This window comes from Cupressus sempervirens, chromosome 4 (assembly GCF_028749045.1).
Source record: "Cupressus sempervirens isolate cs-2001-9-10 chromosome 4, ASM2874904v1, whole genome shotgun sequence".
NCBI classification, from domain to species: Eukaryota; Viridiplantae; Streptophyta; class Pinopsida; order Cupressales; family Cupressaceae; genus Cupressus; species Cupressus sempervirens.
In genome coordinates this window covers 347,192,127-347,216,786 of record NC_143121.1, presented here as the reverse complement: position 1 = coordinate 347,216,786, position 24,660 = coordinate 347,192,127, and positions in this window count along the sequence as shown.

Sequence of the window (24,660 nt, the reverse complement as noted above, 5' to 3'; positions counted from 1 at the left end):
ATCCATTTGAGCTACATTCTAACGTAAGTTGTCATGAGTTCTTATTAGCATGGGAGATTGACATGGAAGGTAAGTATGATCAAACAAGCTTTCTTAAGACTTGAGGAAGAAAACACCTTGATTGATTATAATAATGGATCCTACAATTTGAAAGGTCTTCTTATGATTGAGCTTACTAGTCCTAAGGAGCATTAATGTGACAATTCATGTTTTAGGGCTAATGATGATGATAACAAGGATCATATATGAATTTTTTTGTCTTTTGAGTCTTACTTTAATGGTTATATTACATTACTAATGCATTCATTTTCATTTTTGTGTGGAGTTGTGTACCATGAGGTAAGAGCACCAAAAGGAGAAGTTTCATTATACCAATGTACCCATATGGTAGGGAACTCGATAAATCAGGTGTTATATTTCCATTGTCCCTATCAGTTTGATGATTTTCAGTTTGAATATGATGCTAAAGGTAATAAAAATTGTTAGCGGATTAATCATGACCATGGAGAGTTACCACAACTTCTGATTTTTTGTGATTTTCTCTTAGAATTTGAACCAAGATTACCCCTATTTTATTTTTCTAAGTACGAAGACAATTCAACACTTTTAGCATTAGATGGGGTGGGTTATTGCTACTACACATAATGAGAAATATACAGACAACTAGCCCATGTTCTCATTGTTCAAGGTTTTTGTATATAAGTTTTTATTCCTTTTCTTTTAAGTCTAATTAAGTAGGTGTTAGTTTTCTTTGTTTTGAGTATATATTGTTTAGGAATTTGCATCTCTTTACTTCTATTTCTTTTGAGTCTTTAATTCAAGGAGTCAATGTGTTTTGTTGGATTTTTCTCAAGCACATGGTCCATCCCAATTGGCTCTAATTTTTGGAAGAGGTATTTCTTAGTCAAAGCACTTGAGGGTTTTATATTGTAAGAAACTTTATATAGGTCTCATAGAAAGAAGCATTGGTCTTTGGTTATCAAGCTCACATCAAAAGTTGATCACTCTCATCACTCTAAACAATTGAGAGTGATACATAAGTTGTTGTTGATCTATGTGGCCAGTGATTGAGATTTGTTCAAGTTGATTAGTATGAGTGAAAATGGTTTCTAAAACCTCTCTATGTTTCTTCTTGGCATGCAAGTTTCCAAAAATTCAAAAAAGAAACAATGAGTTCAAATAAAGTAAAGAGATCAAGAAATTTTAAATATTATTGTAGCATAGTCTAAGCATTTCTTGAGCATTTAGAAAAGAGAGAAAGAAAGAAAGAAAGAAAGAAAGAAAGAAAGAAAAAGATCATGCAGGGTAGCACAGTCTAATCGATGCCCAGTATACACGAAAGAGTTCAAAGAGTAATCAAATGGAAACATGCAAGATCTCTTAAATTGTAAATCTTATTGAAAAGGAAAGCTAAAGTTGACTCATTAAAAGAGTCCTCTGAATGGATTCTCACAAGTTGCCAATAATGATAGAATTGGGTTTCTTGTAGATTATCAAAGTTGATGATAGTTGGTGAATATTGGTCTTGGTTATAGCTCAATTGTGGTTGCCTATGCCTAAGAATCAAAAGGAGTTGAGACATTATGCACACACTAAATATGAAATTAAATTTTTTAGATTGATGGATGAGATACTATGTAACCTTTTATGCAACTGGTGTTGATTTTACTACTTGATTGAGTCTAAAGGTGCTTGTTGATAAAGAAATACCTTTGTCATTTCTTCCTTTTATTGTGGCTAATTTTTATGGTTCCACAACATGCACCCCATTTTTGATCTCACAAATGGGGAACCCTTCTTTATTTTTTCCTTTCACTTTTTGTCTCATTAATCTATTATATTATGGTCACTTTTGAGTGACCTCTATGGTCAAGAAGGTCTAGGTCATGTCGGGTAGGTTTCTATGTTAATTTTGTTGATTTCATTTTGTGTTGTTTTCATAGTTTTTGTCAAAGTGGTTTTCTACTTGTGAAGTTGTGCACTTGTGCACCTCCATAGGTGCACATTTACCCTTAATTTCTTTCATTTTGATTAGTCCCTTTGCACATCTTCAAATCTACATAGGTGTGCACCTTTGTGATGCACTTAGATCTGCAAAGTCATGTATGCATTGGGGAGTTAGTAAAGTTTTCAATTTTTTACTTGTGTAGTTGCATACATGTTTAGGTATGTATCTATGCAAGGTGTGTAGGTTCGCAGCTACACAAGGTGTGTAGGTCTAGGATGGCCCTTTTCTATCATTTTTTTAGTCAATCTTATCAATCTTATCTTATTTTTTGGGGGAATTTCCTTATAGTTTTTGTCATTTTTTCTTAGTTTTTTCTATGTCCTAGTAATTTGCACTTTTAGAGGTCTTTGAGGCAATTTGGAGAGAATCTTGGTCCACAAGGACTTACTTTTCTTTGTCCTTACAATTTTTTCCTTCAAATTTGGGATATCTTTCCAAAAAGGTAAACAATTCGTAAATTTGAGTTAAGGGAAAGAAGTTATGCTTTCTCCAAGTAGACCTAATATTTTGTATACATTTTTTTATAGTTTAGGTAGTATTTGTAGATTATTTTGAATAAAGAGTTGTTTGAATCTTCCATTTTTTATTTCTAAAGCGTGATGTTGATCCCTTGTCTCCATTAGACTTTATGTAGATTCATAATCTAAATCATAACAAGGTTAATTTTCTTTAATTAGTTGTTTGTTTTTTATGAAATTTTGCTAATGATTACATTACTTGTGCAAATTCAACATGCACCTTTAGAAGTTCAGATGAAAGAATCACAAGGAGTTCAAGTCCATGCTGATGTGAAACAATAAGAGGGAATAAATCATCAATAAATTCATAAATAAATATCAAGGAGTGCTCGTAGACCCCATCTAAGCAAATCTTGGAAACTATTTTCAAATCTGGGAACTTTGATTTTTTGACAATTTTTGTACGTGCACACCTCCACACTATTAAAAACTTACAATTGGAATAATTTTTGTTTTTTCATTGATGTCAAATCTACTGATAAGAAATATTTCTACCTAATCTAAATGGCATATCTATTTAATTGATGAAGAAGATTTAAGAAATTTCTCATAACAATAGCACCTAGAGGAAAGGTTGAGTTATGAAAAGGAAGCTACAAATGGACATTTGATTAGATAGACTTTGATGAGACAAAGTGATTGTTTAGATCAATAAAGTTAAGCTAAGCTGGGAAATAGAGTAAAAGGTTAAGGAATCTTGAGTGATGTTAGTGTCAATTAAGCCACAGCAAGTGTCGAGCAAATCTAGTGTTGACTGAGCATCAATATCGACCAAGCAAGATAGTTGATGTCGAGCCAGAAGTTTTTATAGTGACCAAGTTGTAATGCCCTACTAGGGAACCCAAAAAAAATTAACCAAAAGTTTCACTAAGTTTGCCAAATTTTTTTTTTATAAAGATAACAACTTAACAACAATAGATAAAATATAGTGGAAGCAATAACTCACAATACATACAACCATCATAAATAGATTACATCTCTTAAGGGTTCCATGATGTAGAATCGCATATAAGTTTTATTAATACTAATCTGATAGAACAAATCCACATCATAGAATTACTATAAGTAAAAATTCAATTAAATAATATACAATTATATCGAATGCCACTTGGTAACTCAAAATGCATAATCATCCACTGTACAAGTCACGGGGTATGAAAAGCTCAAAGAATATACATCAAGAATAAAAATACAACCTCCCATAAGATATGTGATAAACAAATACATTACAATAGAATATAAACATCTAACATAGACATAAGATCAAATAGAAAGGAACATCTGTACAAGCACATCCAACAACAACATTCAACGGTTAGATCTTAATGGTATAAGAAAAATACAGTATGACCCGACCTTCTGGAACCTAAATGGCCCACTCCCATCATGTTAAGGAGATAATCTCAAATGCCAAACAGATATCAAAGCACAAGTCATAACCAACATCTAGGTCAAGGAAACACTTGAAAGAAAACTATCTCAAAGGTACCAAGACACAAATGACATTTAAACCTAGAGGCAACAAAGATAGGTAGGAAATCTATTATGTAAGTGGGCAAGTTTTTCACATGAGCCAACTCTAGACTCCAAGCCCCTAGTATCTCTATGTGGCACCGGTATCCTTTCATGCATACAAGGCATATTAATGAAGCAAGGTCACAACCAAGCATCCTTTCTACTCTCATCCTATCCTATACTAGCACTCGAGGCATGGGTGATGAAAAATAATCTCTCATTAATTCATTTTACTCTCATTTAATGAGATGTTATCACTTATTAAAACAACTCACAATAGGTTACCTAAGTAGCCCCTTAAGGCTCTGACCTCCATTTCAAGCCACTTCCCAATGTACACATAGATTAACTACCCTAGGCTCATAAAAGTACAAATCATAGAATCATAGTTTTCACCTTAGTTCTTTACAAGCAACTAGAAAGCATCTATAGATAAAACATAGTATTCACCTTAGTACTTTACAAGCAACTGGAAAACACCTAAAGACAAATCTCAATGTCACCTCAGTCCTATAAAAGCAACTGGAAAGCACCAAAAGACAAAACACAATAATCACCTTAGTCCTATACAAGCAATTGGAAATCATCAAAAGATAATTGATCGATGACTTAAAGGTTACATCAAGAAAAGTCACACCATTCACCTTAGTTCTATACAAGAAACTAGAAATCATTAACAAATAATAGATCAAATCTCATAATAGAAAAAATGTGACACATCACCATGGTCAAATATAAAAGATTGTATACAAAACATCATCATGACATCACATGAAAACACCAAAACAGTAACTCCCTGCCTCTAGTAGACATCCAAAACTAGTCAACACTCTAAGTCAACACCAAACCCAACACAAATGAAACCATACAACTGACAATGTAATTTCATAGATTTTATTTGGTTTTAAAAACATACAATTTTGATTTTATTAAAAAAAAATTTATTAGACTGTAGGAATCGGGTGCAGCACGGCCCCTCCTATAAACTGTAGTGCATCAGCTAAACTTTTTAACATGACCAGTAGCACTGGCGTGACATGCCCATCGATACCATGGGGACGGGGGAGACTAGAACCCGTGACCAACCCCCTGCAATAGGGAAGATTTAGCCAACCGAGCTAGGACCCCGCCTAACATACAATTTTGATTTAACAATAAGGTTCAAGTTTACATTTTGTTATAAGTTTTCGACATAGGAAAGTTTACAAATTTTCCCTTATAACTAAAGCCATTTCCTTTTTAATCAGAATACACAATTTACACTAACTCACAAAACCAATGCCTTTATTAAATACAATAGAACAAATCAAATAATAATAATTAAATTATTTAAATAATTAATTATCAAATTATCAATAAAATAATATAACTTTATTAATAATCATAATCATTAAATAATAATATAATAAAATTTATTTAGGTTTATTAAATAATATTTAATATTAATTTAATAATTAACCATAATTAAAATAATATTAATTAAATTAATTAAATTTGAATTAGTTTTATAACAATCAAAATTAACTATAATAAAATATTTATAAAATTATAAAATTTATTAATTTCAAATTACTAATAAATAAATAAACTATATAAAAAATATGTTAAAAAGTGAGTTTAAAGGCACATCAACCTTGGCATTGTTGTCGCAGCAGCAAAGTACTGTTGTGCACGCAACCCTTAAAATGTCATTGCGGGGAGAAAAGGAGAGGGGAGGTGGGAGGTGGTGGGTTGCTCCCCTCCAACACATTTTTAAAAATAATAATTTTTTTTTTTAATTTTAAATAAAACAAATGCATTCAAAGCCCCCCCCCCCCCCCCTTTCAAAATTTCAATTTTAAATTATTACATATATAAACTTATAATCATTACAGTAATTACTAATTGTTGTGATATATATATATATATATATATATATATATATATATATATATATATATATATATATATATATATATATATATATATATATATATATATATATATATATATATATATATATATATATATATATATATAGAATTCTCTCATATTGATCTGATATAGAAACCATGAATAACCAATTGAATTTTGCATTTTAAATTTTGATTTCTTTTCCAAACCTTAAAATCTAATTTTTATCAATCAAATCATGAATCTCTAAATTTACAGAACCCTAGCCGTATTAGAAAACAATTCTATAAATTAACAAAACAAGGGTTTCTAATATTAAATTTATATATAGATGATTTTGAAACGAAGAATAATGCAATTTGTAACAAGGGTTTCAACCCAATTCAATTTTGAAAATAATTTCATTTAGACACAAAGAAGACAAAAAATTCACAAAATGGAAACTATTGCGCAAAACTCACAAGATCCTACCTAGATTTGATGCTAAAATAATGAATGCATGAAGCTCGCAAGCAATTCCCCTTCTTCTGAAAACTTTCTTCTCAGAAATTGGCTCCACCAAATCTTGGTATGGAGAAATGAACTCTAATTTCATAATAAAGAGTTTTGCCCCAAATTAGGGCTTTGATTGTGCAATCACTTGAAACCCCTTTTCTTTAATTACTTTATTATATTTTAATTTTCATGTGCAACCTTTTTATAATTTAATTAAAATATCTTTATTAAATCAATTTTTCTCTCTTTAATTAATTCACAAGCCATGTTAATCAAATATTTATTAATTTAACTAATAACATTGTTTAGAGTTTAATATTAAAAATAAAACTCCTAAATAATAATAATAAAATTAAATTAATATAATTACATCAAAATTAGTACTTCAACTATATCTTTAAATTTAATTTTTTTATTTAATTAATTTCTCAATTAATTAAATATTAAATTTTCTTTATAAAATTTCTATTAAATTAAATCATTACATAAATTTTTATTTGATTTAATTGTAATTGAAAAATCATAAACGGACCCACAAACTAGATATAGAAACTCAACTGCAAGATAAAGCACAGATTCAAACTCTAGTGTCAAAATCACAAATTCACGTCACTTGACGAATTTAGATAGGTAAAAAATTAAGATATTTGTCTTGCTTTCTAGGACAATTGGCTTTAGGTTAGGATTTAGACTCAAGAATTATCTCCCCTCTTTTACCATTGAGATACAGTGATAGGGCACGCTCATCTTGGCAATTCAGGGAAGTCAATGCCCAGTACCTACAATTTGCATAAAATCTAAGCATGTACATACACATATAATATAAACTAAATAGGCAATGGCGAGAAGTGGTGCACTGTATAGATCCCAACTGTAGTGCATACCCCTAGTTTACTTTCAGTTATTATTGCCGAACTCTTTTAGGCTAGTTTATGTTTATGCTTGATGATTAGTAACATTATTTTTTAGATCATTAGATATTGTTTTCATACTCAGTTGATTGTATGATAAGACTACCTTAGTACTAGTTACTTCATGTATGCATGATTATACTTTGCTGATGATAATTTACAGTGATTTTAGTTATTTAATGACATTAGTTAGATGGATTATTTATATGTGTTTTATATGGATACTTACCCCATACTACATGTATATGGTGTGCATGTATGTTTTCTTTATGTATGACATTTTTGATGTGGTTAAGGAAGGGAATCATAGTCATCTACTAGTCGGGGTCTACATGATGCACCACCTCCTGCCATTGCCTATTTAGTTTAGAATATATGTGTTTGTACCACTTCAACATCCCTGAATTACTAGGATGAGTGTACCTTATCACAATATCTGAATGGTAAGAGAGGGGAGATAAATTCTTGAGTCCAAATCCTAACCTTAAAACTAATTGTCCTAGAAATTAGGACAAGTCTCTGAGATGATTTCCTTTTTGAATTCGTCATATGACATAAATTCATGATTATAACCCTTGAGTTTGATCTTGTATGTGGTATTTTATGATGGGTATTCATATTTCATCTTGTAGGTCTTTGGTGATTTTTCTATTAATTAAGTCAAATTAAAAGAATATTTAATGATTTAATTTAATGAAAAATTATTAAGATAATTTCAATATTTAATTATATTTTGTTAATTGAGAAATTAATTAAATAAAAGAATTAAATTTAAAGAGAAATTTATAATTCTAATTTTAGAGTGTAATAATATTTATTTAATTTAATAATAATATATTTAGGATATCATTTTTAAATAAATGATCAATATTATTATTACTTAATAAATATTTTATCAAAAAATGTTTCGAAAATTAATTAAAGAAAGAAAGAGAAATTAATTTATTAAAGATATTTTAAATTGCAAAAAGTGTGCATGAATATCCAAAAAAGTAATTAAAGAGTTAAAAGATTGTGATCAACGAGTTCCCTCGCATGACTGCACAATTAGTGCCCCTAATTTAGGGGAGAACTCCTTATCAAAGATTGAGAGTTCATTTTGCAAGACCAGGGATTTTGAAGTAGGGATTTTTAAAAAGAAGGTTTTGAGAGAAAAGAAAATTCTCTCACAATCTTTGGGTGGTTGCGTATTAGCATCAGGTTCAGGTATAATCTTGTGTTTTATTCACATAATGAATTATGTTCTTTGATATTCTTGTCTACATCGTGTCTATTAAATCTGTTTTCCAAATTTTGTTTATGAGAAATCTTTCATTGTGAATTTATTGGCATTTATATTGAATTCTATTTGTATATGAGGATTGAAAAGAAATTAGGAAACCTTTGTTCTATAAATTGAATAGTTGTTATTTTAATCATGAATAAAATGAAATCAAAATTTAGAATGAAAATTTTGATTGGTTTATTTGGATTTCCCTATTAGACTAAATTCACAATGCTTATTTATTTATTTATTTTGATCGGTAAATGGCCAAGGCCTTTTATATATTAATAATTCAAAAATTACAGTGAAGTAGCTGTGTTCAAATAGGCAAAACTCTAGTCTTTCCTGGGACCTTAGTCCTATATAATTACAAATTAAAAGGGGCATACCCTAGTTTTAGACATTATGAAATACATCTGATTTTTACTCTTAAATAATATCATGATACAAATAGTTTGATTCATGTCATGATCCTTGAATTGGAATCCATTTTATATATAGACTTGTTGCTTTACATCACACTTAAGGCGCACATTAGTCTGGTTAAAGTCCAATAAGATAAAATTAATCCTCAAGTTTTGGATGGCATAAAATCTTTTATTTAAATGTTTTTTCTATCTATTTTCTTGAATCAATGATGCAGGAGCATCTTGGGTTTTCTCAATGGCTACTTTGGAGTTCATGAGAGGAAGCTTGGTAGTTGCTTTGAAAGGTGCTTGTACTGGTGCTTGGCATGCTTTGGGACCTCAGCATGGTCTATGGAGCTCAGCATGGTCTATGGAGCTTGGCATGGTTTTGGAGCTCGGAATGGTCTAGGAGCTCAGCATGGTCTAGGAGCTCGGCATGGTCCTTGGTTTCTCGACATGGTCTATGGTTTCTCGGCATGGTCTTGGGACTCGACATGGTCTTTGGTCTTTTAGCATGGTCTTTGGTGGTCTGGGAGGAGCTCGGCTTTGCTTAGGAATTTGGTGCATGTTGTAGGTTTTGTATATAATTTTATACAATGATTTAGAGGACAAAAATTTTAGGCATTGAAGAGGGCCTAGACTTCTACCTATGGTTCAAAGATGGACTTCTAATTCATCCGGAGCTAGAAGATATCATGATTTTACTAAGAAATCAATTTTGGGAATTTAATTGTTGTAGGAGGCCGACTTGTGGCATTTAATTTATTTAATTGTATTTAATTTGTGTTATGGGCCAACTTTTGGCTTATATTAGTATAAGTAGGGGTTATGGGGAAGTCTTTAGTCATTATTCATCCATCATGTAGAAGTGGAGAGTAGCTCAGGAGCGAGTTTTCCTGAGTCTATGGATAGAGTGCCGAATGTGAGGCAGTTTACAATAGGATTGTGATGGAGATGTGAATGTATGGACAGAGCGCCAAATGTGAGGCAGTCTATACTTGGATCTTGGATTTGAGTTTGAGAAGGGCTAGTGGCTATGGCTTGGAAAAAAAGGAGATTGCTTGGCAGGCTTGCGAGCACAAGTTGAGATCTTCCTTGGGGGTTTCTACCAGAGTGTGGATCTCGACTAGCTAGGGTTTGATTTGGATCTTGAGGGATCTTGTAGAACTGTTACTATTACTTGCTTTGTATCTGGCTGTAACCAGGAGGCCTTACAGCCTGGCACATTGCATGTAATAGTATTTTATATGAATAAAGAGTTTTTATTTGGTATCAAATCTTGAATTTTTAGTTCTTGTTGTTGTATTTCCGCTGCGTGGTTGTATAGCTAGGGGCTAGGACATCTCCTTTGGGGATTCTCCTACCTTGCACTACATCAATCAAAGATAAAGGAAGAAGTTCAAATTAAAAATCCTATTGAAAGACAGTTGATACATGTTTCTTAAACCTCATAACCAAAAATTGATAATTTTCTATTTATTTTTAATATGTTTTTAGAAGTGAATAATTAGATTAATATTAGGCCAAACTTTCTAAATAGACAAGATGAATTTTAGATGTTGCAATCAAAAGATGAATCTTTTTTTTTTTTTATCGATAAACGGCCGAAGCCTAGATTAATTATTATTATTATTTGTCAAAATTAATTATTATTATATGTTAAGTGAAGGTAGATTCAAATCCAAGACCTCCCACATGAGATGCTCGCAAGTTAATGTTGCATTGTAGGCTTTTGCCTAAAAGATGAATCTTATTGCTTATACCATCCTACTATTATTCAAGGAAATTCCAAGACTGCTACCTTATTATAGAGGATATTAAAACATCTTAACATAAGCTCTAATCTAGGAAAAAAAACCCCTGCAACACCAATTTCTGACTGCTAGTTCATAAGACAGACACATCAAAATTTGCCATCCAAAAGAATGGGCTCAATAGGACTTTTAACAACTAATTACAGTGGTAGTTTCTTGGCAAGCTACTATCTAAGATACATTATGTCTCATTCTTTGCATAGATATCCAAACACTTAAGATTTTATGTATCTTATAAAAGGTGCATCAGATACTAACCCATCCATAGGCTTCCTATCTTGAAATAATCATTGCTACTACTTTCTAGCTCACCAGGCTACAATAAATAACCTAATGAAGAAAGAGGAAAACAAAGATAAGATACAAGATTAATCAAAACATTATTGTAAACTGAATTCAAAATCTCTTTACTGCTAGGAGAAAACTCCTCACTTATCTGAATCAAAGAGAAAACACAATCACCTGAGCATCCAAGATACAAGAGCCCATGCATTTAGAGAATACAAGTCATAAATATAATAACTTTCTTTATTTATTAAATAGGAGAGGTACATATATGCATGGAAAATATTTGAAGATCATACTAACTAAAGCCCAAAACATCAAGGGGACCTAATAGAAAGATATACAACCAAATAGAAAGATATACAACCAAAATATATACCTCCATGCTATGTATTACAAAAAGGATAAAAGAGAAAACATAGACAGAGGAACCAACCAACTAGGGAAAAGTAAATACCACCATCTAAACCAAGGTAAGAACAAAGTAAAACCAAATGCCAAACTAAGCATAGAGGACACAAATAGGGAACACTTACGGCCAACCAAACAAACCACTAAACCAAGGAGAAGATTTCAGTGAAAGATCTGTGAGCTTGCCTATTTCTAGTAGATTATGGTAACTTCTGATAAATCATTGGGTTTCTTTGGCTGAAAGTTGGGCAGAAATTCAAAGTCAAACTTCTCCCTGCTGGACTTCTTTGAGTTTGGAGTACTAAAGTTCAAAGTCTCAATGTTGTTGAAAACCACCCTAGGGTGGATGTAGGCTTTAAACAGGTTCAGGTAATTAACAAGCGACTCCTTGCTCTCATCCTCTACAATCCCTCTCCAATGAAGGAGGAACTGCAAACTCTCCATCCTTGGCCATTCCTAATAGAAGGTCAAGCTTTCTCGAATAACTAAGGGTGGGGGTCAAAAACTACCTCCAGGTCAGGATTGGCCAGAGTGAGAGCCATATACTTTTTTGGGAAGACAATATGAACCTTACCATCAATTCTTTTAACTGCTTCTTCCAGCCCCTTTCACCAGACTAGGTTAAAAATGTTATAGCATAGCCTGATTATGGCCCACAACTCTACCCTAGCTCTAGACAGAACACCAATGAATGTACCAATGATGTTGCTATTGGTTTGCCATGTGTATTCATAATTGAAGACTCCTTTGATGGCCTAGTTGACTGCTATCCTTGTCATATCATCGACTAGCTTCTAAATTCTACTCCATCTCTCTGGTTTAACCTTACTCCTAAAATGCATGGTTCTAATTTCTGAAGTATGAAAGAGACTAATGTTTGAGTCCATCTGAATGAAAAGAATAACCCCAAAGCTAGCGACAGATAGCAACAACCAACAATTTAAAACAAAAAGGGTAAAAGGGAAGAAACTAGAAACACCTAGAAGTTGTGACATCATCAAAGGATGATGTCAACTTGGGTAGGAGCACAACAGACAAACTAATGATGAAACCAATGGGGACAGACAACAAATCAAGGGAGATGACAACCTGGGCTCAAGTACAAAGAGGGATCGACAATAGGCAAAAGGACCTAAGTAAAGAATAACCCTCACCTAATGAATTCATAAGCCTAAATTGAAACAAAAAGGAGGACACCAACCAGTATAGGGGATACCAAAACAATAAACACTAAATCAAGCCTAAAATAGACTAAGGGGCTAAATATGCAGACATAGCAAATAAAGTTGAGAATTTTAAAAAAAAATAAGGAAGGAAGTGAGGAGGGAAACCTAATTAAACCAGTAACTGCTTAGGACTATATATTATTAAAAATTAGCAAGTCTTCTCCATTAGCACCTTTATTAGCCAATTTATCTACCTTTTTATTACCTTCCCTAAAGATATGGCATATTTGTATATCTGAGAAGAGGTCCATAGTATTAAGAACTTCTTCTAATTTGGAGTTGAGGACCCAATTTGGCATCAAGAATTTCCTGATAGCATTACGTACAATATGAGAGTCACCTTTGATGATGATGTTTGTAAGTCCTAAATCTAGACATATTTGCAGACTTGTTTGCAATGCTTCTGATTCTACAAGATTATTAGTAGTAGGGTCTAAAGGTTTGGCCTTTTTAGCAATCCACCTACGGATGCACTATTAATGATACACCCGATACCGACGATACCGAGGTTACCTTTGGAAGCCCCATTGAAGTTTAACTTGATCCACCTAGTCAGAGGTGGAGTCCACTTGAAGAGTTCCCTTGCTTCTTTGTTCTTTTTTTATAGGTAAGAGGGGGATTAATAAGATTTGTCTAAGTTTTTTTTATAAATCCATCCCAAATTGAGAAAGAACCTTCCTCAATCTAAGACTTCCTGAGGTAAGAATTTAAGGTTTCTACTAAGCTAGCTTCAATTTTTTTGAGAATCTCTTCTGACTGTATATCAGTGTTGTGGAAAATTCTTCTATTCCTTTCTTTCCAAAGTTCCCAAATCAAAATAGATGGGCTAATATTCCAAATATTATGATAAACACTTTTGCAAGGCCTAGTAGGCCATCCCTTAAGAACTTCAAAGAGGGAATTAAGGAAAGGAGCTGTCTAGCCTAACCTCTACTGAAGCCACTCCCAAAAAAGTTGGGAATATGAACATTTATACTAAATGTGATTAGTAGCTTCACTCTCTTTTCTACATAATTCACATCTTGATGGACCATTAATACCTATCTTTTTTAAATAGTTAGTTATTAGAATTCTGTTTTGAAAGGCTACCCAGATAAAGAAGCCAACCTTGGGTAGATAAGATACATCCCAACATAGCTTCAATGGGATATCTACTTCTCTCCAATCAAAGGAGTTAATGATAGCTCTGTAACCAGACTTGACACTATATCTCCCATCTTTAGAAGTAGCCCATATGAGGTTGTCCTTTCATTCTATTTGCTTGATTTTCCTTTCCCAAAGGAGATCCTTGAAAACCTTTTTTGTATTTGGGTCTATATCTAGATTATCTATTGACTTCCATTCCCATCTAGAGACTCCTTTCGAACAAGATTTAGTTTTGTAATCACTGACCTTTCACCCCCAAGCATTAATTAGATAATACTTGATGCTTTCTGGGATCCCGAAATTATCTACTAGGGGGTGCTCATCCCAGGAGTCTTCCCAAAAGAGGGCTTCATCCCCCTTCCCTACATCCTAGGTAAGGAATTTGCAAATAAGGTCTCAACTTTTAGCAATGAAGTTCTAGCTCTCAGAGCCTTTAGGAAGAGACTTCATTCTAAATATAGAGTAGGGGTTAGTTGCATATAGAACTTTGGCCCATTTTTGTCCTCTTTCAACAAAGAGATGCCAAGTGAGTTTAGCCCCAAGAGTTTCATTCTACCAACATATTTTTTTAATGCCTAGACCTCCTAAATCCTTTGGTTTACATATGTTGTCCCATTTGATAAGAGCCCACTTATTTGAATCTAATAGGTTGTTCCAAAGGAATTTCTTCAATTTGTCTTCAAACTTCTTATATGTATTTCTAGCTAAAGGAAGGTAAGAAAGAGGATAAGTTGGCAGTGAAGACAGGACAACCTTAATCTTAGTAGCTTTACCTACTTTAGCAAGCCATTTATCTTTCCAACCTCCTATCTGAGAATCTAATTTACTTAGGACACTGAGCCATGCCTTATTTGATATACTAATTTTTTCTAACTATATTCCTAAATATTTGCATGAAAATTTTCCTTTTTAATAACTCATGATGTTGTAGATCTAAGATTCCTTGTTAGATCTGATATTGATAATAATAAAAAAGATTTTGAGGCATTCACTATTTGGCCAAAAGCTACCATATACTATTGGATAATAGATTTAATGTTACAAGCCTTTGATCTTGAACTTTCACAAGGTAGGATGGTGTCGTCAGTGTACTATTGGTGAGTGATATTAGGAAAATTTTGGTTAAAGCCCTTCCAAAGGATTCTGCCATAATAATGTATAAAAAAGGGGATAGCGAATCACCCTGTCTAATAACTATTGATGTCTCAAAGAAACCTTCAAGATTTCCATCAATGAGAACTAGTATTTTGGTTGTGGAAATGCACTGATAAATGTAGTTTATCCACTGATGAGAGAATCTAAAAGCTTCTAAGACTTTACATTAAAACCTCCAGTCAACCATGTCGTATGCTTTATGAATGTCAAGTTTCATAAAAATGCTAGCCAATTTGTTTTTGTTGGTTGAATGCAGAGTTTCTTGGATAATCAATAAACCATCTAAGATGGATATGCCTGGAACAAACCCGGTTTGTTCTTCTAATATAATTTTAGGAAGAATAGGTTTAAGCTAATTGACAAGAATCTTAGATAAGATTTTATAGATGGTTTTGCAAAGGGCTATCGACCTAAAATCACCTAGATTTTTAGGATCTTCTTTCTTAGGAATCAAAGTAAGAAAGGTATTATTAATCTCAGATAATATCAAACCTCCATTTCTAGAGGCTTTGATGGCTTTCCATAGATCAATTCCAATGATATCCAACACGTTTGAAAGAAAAAGGCTTGGAAGCCATCTAAGCCTTGGGATTTGTCTAGATTCATGTCAAAAACCACACATCTAACTTCTTCTAAGGTTATTGGTTTATTTAATAATTTATTATCTTCAAAGGACACCACTCTCGAAATAGCCTTCAACATCTTTGATTGAGCTATTAAATTTGAATGATCATGACTATTTAGTAAACTCTAAAAGTGGCTGACAAAGACCTTAGCTATTTTTTCTAGATTACCTATGGTAGAACCCAAAGAATCCTTGATTTTGGTTCTCTTACTCTAATCTCTGTTCTGAATAGTGTTGTTATGAAAGTATTTTGTATTCTTATCACCTTCTTCCAACCATTTTTCTCTTGACTTTTGTCTCCAGAAGACTTCTTCTTTGGTCAAAATCTCTTCCTGTTTGGCCAATAGTTCTTTTTCTAAGTTGTAGCTATCATTATTCATCCCCTTTATAATTACTTTTGTATTTAATTCTTTAAATTTCCTTTCTATTTCTATGTTTTCTTTAAATATGTTATTGAAGTGATCATTGTTCCACTTAAGAATCTTTTCTTTGATCATTTTAAGTTTGGATACAAAGATGAACATTTTAGATCCCTTGAAATTACCTTGCTTCCACTAGTCTTTGATGAGTTCAATGAAATCTTTATCTAAAAACCACATTTTTTTACACTTAAATGGGTTTCTAGCTAGTTTAGAAGGTTCAACAAATGTAAACCGAATAGGCAAGTGATTCAAACTTGTTATAGGAAGGACTAAAACTTGGATCTTAGTTTTTAGGGTCACCTTTAATAAAAAACCTATCAAGTTTCTCTACTATATAAGTAAAGTCTTTCCTTTTATTATTCCATGTATACTTCCAATAGTTAAAAGAGATATCTATTACATTATTCAGATTTGTCCAAATCTTAAACTCCTTAGTAGCTTGGGAAGTATGTTGAATACCTCCATATTTTTCATCTAAATTTAAAATAGCATTAAAGTCACCACTGAGCAGAATGAGCTCATTACTATGATTATTAATGAAGACACTAATTTCATCCCATATAAGTTTTTTAGCATAATTAGTGGTGGGACCATAGATATTTACAAGAATAAAATGTAAATAAGTTTTAAAGCTACTAACTCTACTGCTCAACCATGAATTATTTGAACTTAAGATATTTAATGAAACTTTCCTAGGGTTCCAAATCATATACCTAAACCACCTGAGGCTCCTCTTGATTCATAAAAATAACTATTCCAACTACCTTGTTTCTTTTCTAATTTTGATCCTTCTTCTATGTTTAACTTTGTTTCTTGAAGCATGATAATTTCTGATTCAAATTGCTTTAAGTTTTGTTTTAATATCCTTTTCTTACTAGGGGCATTTAGGCCCCTAGCATTCCAAGTTGTAATCTTCATGTTGGCTTGGGAAGGATCTTCCCCTTCCCTACATTAAGTAGATAACTAATTTTTTGTTGTTCTTTTGCCTTCCCATTTGCTTCCCTGAGTTCCTTGAGGGATTTCCTTCCCCTTTTGGCTTTAATTTTACCATAGTTAGGTGATTTTAGTCCTTCTTGATTCTTTTGGATTTCCAATTGATCTATATTTCCAATCATATTCGATGCAATATCGATTTAATACCTTGTACTTTTTCTTTATCATCATTTCCCAGTTCTTCCATGAGCTACTCCATTTTGAGAGGAAGATCCTTTGAAGGATATTCTTTGCTAAAATAATCTTTATCAGGATCATCAAACTAAATTGTTGATGCTTTATTATCTATTCCTTGGGATGTTTCAATTACCTTATTTCCAGCTTCAAAAGATAACAAATCTCTTTTAAGATCTTCATAAGTATAATTGTCTCCACCTAACTATAGTATTCACTGCATAAGTTTGTCTTTCTATGAATTACTACTCTTGCTTAAGTTCTCAAAGTCAAATACTCAGATTAATTCCTTTGAAAGTAATTCTAAATTTTCCTTTTCATCCTCATTTAATGCCACTAATTCTATGTCTTCATCCTGGTCTCAATCCTTGTTCAAAAAATCTTGAAAATCTTGTACTGGGATGTCTATAATTTTGTTTCCCTCTGTATAGCTCTCATTGGTTCTATAATCTGGATAATCTTTCTTTGAAAGGGAGTCTTCTAGAACTTGGTAAGTAGATTTGTGGCCTTATTTCTAGATGTTCTAGTATCCTTTTTAGATTCTATGGCTTGTTGCTTCAAGGCCTTCAATTTATCTTTTGTGTGATTGATCTTTTCATAGTTTGTATCTTCATCACAAAATAAGTGTAAGTTTTCCATTTCTTCTATATTGCTGAGTGTTATACCTAGGCTCTTAGTATCCTAAATTCTAGAATCAGAGTCTCTTATAGATTGTATTTCATTTAAATTCTTTTGGGCTCTTGCTCTTCTTAGCTTTCTTTCGTTTCCTTTTTGATGTTTTGCTACAAACTATTTTACTTTGTATTCTAAAGCTAGTCCCATCTTGTGTGTGTTCACTTATTACTTTGGTTGGGATTTTGTAGCTCTATTTATTAGGCTTTGAATGAAGCTCTGAACTAGGGTTGATGCCTTCAATTCCTACCATGTTTGTCAAATCCAATATGTCTTTGTCCTTCTTTGTTTTTGGGGACTTATCAATATTCGTAGTATGAAGATTTCCTTTTTTATTCCCCTGTGCTGCTTTAGTTTCTTCCTTTTGAAATTCCTTGTCTGGGGAAGGTAGGTTGTTATCATTTTTTGGAGTTATTTTGCTTGCCTTTCCTCCCACTCCATTTTCTAGCACTTCTTCCCCGAAGATATTTTTGGTAACCATCTTGTAGTTTAGCTCAGGCATACACTCCTTTTGATTCATTCTATAGTTCCTTATTTTGATCATGGGGAAGGAAATGTTAAGATCTGATGTAGCTTGCAATATTTTGAAAGTGATTTTCCTCTCATCATCTAACTTGATAATCTCTGAAATTTTGCCTTCACACCTTTGAAAGTTTAGTCTGTAGATAGATCTATTTGTAATAATTTTGAGTGGTTTGAGATTTATATTATTAATCTTACATTTAATTAAGAGTTTTATGTTATTGCAGCATTCAAAAGAAGCATCTAATCCAATCAAATCTCCCATTGAACAACCTATTTTCTTAATGATATCTATCTGATTTGACTCTAGAGGGATAGGGTTAATGGAAAACTAGGTTGGAATTAAGAAGTTTAAGTTCTCTTCCCTGCAATCTGGTAACCATTCAAAAAGTTTGACCATGTGACCTTTAAAAAAATATCAGAAGCATACAAAAAATCCTTTTTCATAGACTCATCACTGCAATGAATGTAGATTAATCTATTAGTATGGTGTGAAATACTTACATGATCGCAGTAATAATCCTCAAGCAAATCAATAAGATTTTGCAGTTCTACTCTTCACCCATTCAAAAATAAAAATAAAAAAATAAATCTTACCATTACGCACTCCTACCAATGATTTTTGTTGTCTTGGTCACTAATGATAAGGATCTTATCTTCAAACTCAATTGAGGGTCGACTAGCAAGCAAGGGAGACAAGGCAATAGAATGAAAAGGAGGGTTAGGGTTAGACAACCTATGTTAAGGGGGAATATAAGACTTGGGGGAGGATGGAGCTAGAGTAGAAACATATTTATCATCATTCCTAAACTACTTCTTATCAGGAACTAAAGCAACATCAAAGGGTTTAATGGAAAAACCTATTTGTTGGGCTTATAAGGGATTAGGGTTGGACCCTACATATTTGGTTAGGTTAAAGAAATGAATTTTCTTATCTAAACTAAAAGTGGAATGAATAAAAGATTGGAGTCTATCTAAACACTGATATGGATGATGATCAACCCAGCTGTTGCACGTTTTCTTTGGGGACAAAAACATATCTCTCCCTATGTTGTTGGTTTGATTAAAGTTTGCATTAACCCCCACTTAAGGGATTTTTTCTGAAATGTTGAGTACATCTGAATCTTGCAAGCCATCTAAAGTGACAAACAAATTTGAGATGTTGACCACGACATTAAGACATGTTTGAGTTTTATCAGAGGACTGCCCCGATTTGTCCCTTAGATTGGTTTTGTTGGAGAACTTGGTAGCTACTGATGTAATAGTCACCAAAAACCCTAGTTTTTTTGGATAACAATGCTAATTATTTCGCTTTGAGTCTGATTTTGAGATTATTGCCTTCACATTTTTTACTTTTTCGCATTTTGTTGTGTACACCATTTTTTTAATTTCACAATGTTTATTAATATACATATGTATATTTTTATTTATTTATTTATTGGGAGGCTTATTTTACACACAATTTATATTAAAATAAAAAAGCAAAACAAAAAATTGGGAGGGAGGTGGGTTCCACACCCCACCTCCCCACCCGGTGACGATATTAGTTGTAGCTGCTCACAATAAGCATTGTGGCAGCATTGCTGATGCAACTGCAACCTTTAATGGCTGCATGGCACAGATAGGTCGGCGGGCCATAAACGCATGTACATTATCTTTTTAAAAAAAAATTAATTTTAATTTTAATCTATATAAACTTAATTATTAGTTATTAAAAATTTTGTTAATAAGTTTTATTAGTAATTAATTAATTAATGATTAATAATTTATTTATATAGTCTGATTTAAATAATTATTAAATTAATTCAATTTAATTAAGTTTTAATTAATAATAAATATTATTTAGTAAGTTGAGGCTATTTATTGATATTATTATTTAATAATTTTGATTTTTAATAAAAACATTGTAATTTTAATCAATGATCAATAATTATTATTTTAATAATTTATATAGAGAATTATTTTAAAGTCATCTTATGATATTTAATTGTAATCCTTGTAATTTTAGGGTAATTGTGCAATATGTTCAAAAATGAGAAATGGGTTAAGTTGTAAGGGTAAACTGTAAATCTTATCTACTCAAAAACTTACATTGAAATGAAAACTTAAACCTTACTATTGACTTAGACTATGTGTGTTCAAAATCAAACAAAACTATGAAACTACACTATTAACTGTATGTTGTCTTATGTTTTGGGTTTGGGTTGAGTAGAGTGTTGACCAGTCCTATGACATTTTCCAGAGGTCGAGAAGTATTATTTTAGTGATTATATATGATGTTATGTTTTGACTATGTGTACCTTCTTAGATCAGTCCTGTTAGGATGATCGTATTTGTGATGTTGTACTTTGACTGAGTGGTTTTAGTACTTGTCAGTTGCTTGTTTAGAGAATTGATGTATGGTTTTGGTCTTTTGATATCTTCTTTTTTTACTGAGCTTAGGATAGGTTATATGTGCGTTAAGATGGGAAGTGGCTTGTAATAGAGGTCGAGACCCTAAAGAGGTTGAAGGGTAACCTATTGTAAGTAGTTAATAGGTGAAAACACTACACTAAATGAGAGTAAAATGAACCTAATAAGAGTCTTTTTCTTTGCTTGTCGATGCCTTGAGTGCTAGTACAGACTAGGATGGGAGTAGAGAGGATGCTTGGTTGTGACTATGCATCATTAGTATGCCTTGTTAGTACGAAAGGATACTAGTGCCACATAGAGTCACTAGGGGGGCAGAGGATTAAAAGACTAGTTAGGTAACCCTAGAGTTGGCTCGTGTGATGAAACTTGGCCACTAACATTATAGATTCCCTACGTGTCTTTGTTTGCCTCTGGGTTTAGATGTCATTTTATCTTGGAACCTTTGAGTTAGATTACTTTTAGGGTTTTCCTTGACTTAGATATTACTTTTGATTTTTGGGGATTGTTATCCTATTTAAGACTTAAGACTATCTCCTCAGCATGGTGGGGGTGGAACTTTTTGGGTTACCACAAGGTCGGGTGGTAGTGCTTTTTACTTTTACCATTGAGATCCATTCGATGATGTCGTGGTTGGAGTTCCTTGTTCTACATTTTCTTTCATTCTATCTTTGTGTATTATGATGGATGGTTATATCTATGTGATGGATGATTTTACTTATTGTATTGTATTTAATTTCATGGATTCGAAAGGGATGATGTAATATATTTTATAAATGTATATTCTTTCAGCTTTTCATACCCTGTGACATGTACAGTGGATGATTAAGCATTATGATTATTGTCAAGTGTCATTCGAAACAAATGCATATTATTTAAATGGATTTGAACTTGTAGATATTCTTTTATGTGGATTTGTTATTGGTCTTCTAGTATTATTTAAATTTAAATGTGATTCAACGTCTTGGGATCCTTAAGGAACATAATCTGTTATGTGTTGCTCATGTATGATTGTATGTTATTGCTTTCGCTATTTTATAATTGTTGTATAGGTTATTCTTTAAAAAAAATGTTTGGCAAGCTTAGTAAAACTTTAGGTTATTATTTTGGATCCCTTGGTAGGGTGCTACACCGACAAGCAGGTGAATATGAATCCCTCCCTCAACCACATCAGAAACATCATACATAAAGTAAAACATACATGTACACCATACACATGCAAGTATGGGGTAAGTATCCATAACAATTGCACATAAATCATTTATTTAACTAACATCATGAAATAATTGAAAGTCACTAAATGAACATACATATATCATCATCAAAATAATCATGAACACATGAAATAACTAAGTAACTCAATACATATATCAATTAAATATGAAATACATCTAATCAAATTCGGTTATCAAGTACCACTAATCATAAAATATAATCATAAACAAGCCTAAAAGACTCTGGAAATACAATAAAAAAAGTCAACCAGGGGTAGGCATTACACGAGTAATTCAATAATGACTGAGTGTCAGAATTTAGTGATTGTCAAGTAACATTGTTAAGAATGAATTTGACAAAATCATGATTCCCAACCAACTCAGTTGATTTCTTGGGAGATGTAAACCGTGTTGAAGATAATACTGATGAGTTGGATCATTAAATTCAAGGTGAGGATTAGGTAAATACCTAATAGATGGATTTTGAGAAGTTTTTAGAGGATGATTAAGAGGATGAACGGATACAATGAATCATGTTGAACCTCATCCTAAATGCTAAGATCTACGGTGATTATGGAAAATGGTAAAGTAAGAATTGCTTATTTAAAGAGGTAAAGAGCCAAACTTATGACGTATGAGAGGAAGATAAATACAGAGAAAGGTGGATCATAATCGCATAAGGGTGAACACAAGTGTGTGAGAGTGAATGTGAAGCTAAAGGAGATTGCTTGTGCAGATGTGCTGATATTGATAAGTGAATTTGAGAAGATGGCTTAAGTTTTTTTGAGAGGAGAAGATTGATTTCTTGAAGGGTCACCAAGTGAATCAAGAACAAAGATGACAATGGGAAACTTATCAATGAAGCAACCCATGAACTAAATAGTGATATACACTTGCAAAATAAGTTGTAATCATATAGATCAAAACCTATTGTTTTATTTCTTATCATTGTAAATAGTTTGTATTGAAATCCTTTTAATAGAGGTTGACCGAACAGTCATTTGAAAGACTTAATAGTCTATGTAAATCCTTTAACAAGGTGACATTCTAATGCAATGAATAAATTCTTCTAACAAGGCCACTCCTAATAGGGTGATTAAATTCTCTAACCAGGTCACATTTAACAATGCTTATTTAAAGAGGTACAAAGTCGAACAAATTATCAGGAGTGCAAGTGTATGTAAGATACTTATACAGACATAGGTGGATTATTAATGTGCAAGTGTGTGAGTAAATGTGAAGCTAAAGGAGAAATCTTGCAGAGATGATGTTGATATTGATAAGTAAATCTAAGCATATGGCTTTAAGTGTTGTTGAGAAGAGTGGACCAATTGCTTGAAGGGTTGCCAAGTGAATCAAGAATAGAGATGACAATGGAGAGATTATTAGTATGTCAGTACATAAACCGAATAGAGATCTAAACCTACAAAATTGAATTGTAATCATATAGATCAAAACCTACTATTTTTATTTCTAATAATTATAAATAGTTTGTATTGGAATCCTTTTAACAGAGGTTGACCTAACAGTCATTTGAAAGACTTAACAGTTTGTATAAATCCTTTAACAAGGTGATATTCCAACTGGAATGACCAAAGTCTTCTGACAAGGCCACTCTTAATAGGGTGATTAAATCCTCTAACTAGGTCACATTTAACTATGTTTATTATAAACCTTTAACATGGTTGGCTCCGAACAGGGCTCACTTCGAAAGAGTGAAAAAGTGGTGACATGTTGTTGGTGGTTTTTCCCAAATTGGGTTTCCATGTAAAATCCTAGTGTCAAATGCATGTTGAATGCTTTATATGTTTTGCATTGGATAAAGTGTACATTCAGCAAAGTATTTATGTTTGAGATGGTAATTTTGTTTATCAGTATAGTAGAGACCGAACAATAGTAGAATGAACCATGAATGTTTTATGTTTAATAGTTCAAATGGTACTTATGGACCTTGAGTAACTAATTCAAGCCCCCCCCCACCCCCTCAGTTATTCTAAACATTTCCAACACACACCTATACACCTTCACAACTTTCCATGTGTGCAACTTTGCATTTTTCACCTTTGCAACTTTACATACATTCCATAATTTTGTATCTTTGCAACTCCACTTGTAGCTTTATTGGGGGTCGATTTATATATAAGTAACTTTATTTTAATATTTTTTGCATATTCTTTGCATGGAAAAACCTTAGCTTCAAAAATCACATGATGGAGAGGGTTCACTCTAAATATAATGATGTAACATGTATTCAAGACCAAAATTTTATGAAATAAAGTATGCTATTGGTGCTCTCATTTTCTGTATAGGGATTCTTATTGGAATGTGTATTCTCTTTGTGAATTATTAGTTCATGAGTAAAAAAGGAGCTAATAGTTTTTTTTTTGTTTGAATTCTTGTGTGATCTTAGTTTTTTGGAGTTTATCACGATTAGCCACATAGTACCTCTATAGTGATAATTTAGAGAAGGATATTTCAACATGTATGCTCATAGACATTTGTCTCATGTACATGCACTTTTTTGGCTACAAGATTTGATAAGTTGTGAAAAATCATACAACCTTATAAAGTTTCATCAATG